This window comes from Schistocerca nitens, chromosome 8, assembly GCF_023898315.1.
Source record: "Schistocerca nitens isolate TAMUIC-IGC-003100 chromosome 8, iqSchNite1.1, whole genome shotgun sequence".
Taxonomy (NCBI): domain Eukaryota; kingdom Metazoa; phylum Arthropoda; class Insecta; order Orthoptera; family Acrididae; genus Schistocerca; species Schistocerca nitens.
In genome coordinates this window covers 395,814,065-395,816,579 of record NC_064621.1, presented here as the reverse complement: position 1 = coordinate 395,816,579, position 2,515 = coordinate 395,814,065, and positions in this window count along the sequence as shown.

Here is a 2,515-nt window from a genome sequence, read left to right as displayed (position 1 = left end):
CTTCTTCTCCTGGACTCCTGCTCTGCCGCGTGTGATCTCACATGCCTCACAAAATGGATTTCTTTTCTAACAGGCACTTTCATGGCGCGCCACACTACTTCATATGATCCCTATTCTGTAGTGTTCCACGCTTTTTATGGATCCTGAGCATCAGTAGTCATGATCCTCACCTGTGTCCCCCAAAGTATTCTCCCCTCTGCAGAACACTGCCCTCTTCTCTTTGGAGTACACTCTCCAGGCCTTGAGTTGGCCTTAGCCTGTGCTTCAGTTCTCTGGTGCTGGAAGTTTTCTCGCTAGCTGTGGGGAAGAGGGATGCCATAACTTCATCTGTTGTCTCCAACACAGCCACTACCTAAATGCCAAGGTGATTCCCCAAACTCCTCTGAAGGGAAGAGCCTCTAGCTGGTGCTCTACTATCCAGTTACTTGCCACCATGTCAACATGTCAAGATTTGTCAACTAGAGCGTGGATCTACTTGCCTACAACAGCCACTGCAGTACTGGTGCACCCCATCCACCAGAAACAGACGACACTGGCTCACATGAATGAGCCATATGATATTGGACAACTCCTCAGTATTCCTCCGCCAGTGGGATTTTACAGATAACAGTCCAGCAGCTCAACATCAATGATCTACTTAGGTGACTAAGAGTGCAGCACATGGCATCACCAGTACAGCCTATAACGACGGTGCCTAGGGCAGTGGTTCTCAGTCGTGACAGACTAAAAGCTCTATTTACGCCTTTAAGAACTGAAGTATTTACACTAGAAGAATAGAAATACGGAAAACACAAGTCTGAAAACAATAATAGAATCTTCCAAAAGAACCACAGACTCGCCCCCAACTGCAGATCGTCACAAATATACAATAACACATAATAATAGAAAAGACCCAACTCTTCACAAGGAGAGACCACAATCTACAATGTCAATATGTTTGTCGTCTGTAACAAGTCCATCTATAAGAGATCGGCCAGCTAGAAGAGGCTTCTGGCCATGGCTGCTGGAGTGGCAGCTCAGTATAATTCTAAGCGGTGTGTCGAACTGCCCTTTGCTGGCAGTGTGCCGCCTTGTAAAACCCGTTTGGTGGATGTATCTACCAGAACTATTTACAATGACTTGCCTGGCGTATAAAAGTAGTTCCTGGGCTAGTTGCGAACCCTGGTGAAGCTGTTCTGCAGGCTCTGCAAATGGGTAGTGGTCCTGGCGGCCGTTGGTGCAGACCTGGTGTTGTGTTGTATTGTGACCGCCGGTAAATATTTGTGTTGACAACACAGATGACATAGGTTTTCCTGTTTAATATATGCCCTGTGATGCAGTATCCCATATTTGCTGAGTGTGAAGTGGGATGCCAGTGCAGTATGTGCTACAGTGTCTGAAGTGGGCGGCCACAACAGACTTTCCCCCTCCCCCCCTTGGGTTGAGTGGAAGGCTCATCTCGATGTAGGGCCCCAGGGCCATCGACGACAGGAGACTGGGTGCGGTCGCAGCTGCAGCATCCACCTCCATGGGCATAGAGACCTCTGCCAAAGGGTCCGCCTGGGGCGTGACTGGCCATGCTGGCAGAGGCAGTGGTCAGGCTGGGAGAGGAGCACTGTTATCCCCAAGGGCCGACAGCCCTAGAGATGGCAGGAGCCGGCTGCGGACACACCGAGAGTAAAGGTTGTTGATGTGCTTCCAGCACACTGTGCCGTTCAAAAAATGCCTCTGAGCACTATGGGACTTAACATCTGAGGTCATCAGTCCCCTAGAACTTAGAACTACTTAAACCTAACTAACCTAAGGACATCATACACATATATGCCTGAGGCAGAATTCGAACCTGCGACCGTAGCAGTCGCGCAGTTCCAGACTGAAACGCCTAGAACCGCACACCAGTACACCATGCCGTCATGGAAGGTGACTGCGCCATAGCGTGGCCGATGAATTACGAGTCCCTGGCAGGGACCCACTGGGGATGATTCCGGGTGGACACTATCACCCAGACCGGAACCTGCAGAGAAAAACAGGGCCGTGTGAAATGTGGAGGAGCTGGGCGAGGAGAAGATGGAAACAGGAGAGACAAGGGGACTGATAAAGGCAGCCGTGAAGTTTTTCAGCTGGGGATGACCATCCCGAACAGTGGGCTGGTAGGAGGAAAGAAAGATGGTAAGGGCGTCGTCCAGGGAGTGTTGGTGACGCTATTTCGACATCTGGTCTTTGAATGTACAGACAAACCGTTTGGATAATCCATTATATGCAGGATGAAAGGGAGCAGTATGAAACAACTGGATGCCCAGGGTGGAGCAGAATGAGGTAAATTCAGTAGATGTAAATTGAGGGCTGTTGTCAGTCACCAAGACCCTCAGTGGCAATGTTGTAGAAAAGAGCTTGGATGGTATGGGCAGATGTTGCGGAGGACATGTGGGAGACGTAAGGAGACCTACTGCCTGCTTCCACAAGGATAAGCCAGAAGGAGCCTAGGCATGGGCTCACAAAATCCAAATGTAAATGGGACCAAGGAGAAGGAGCAGTT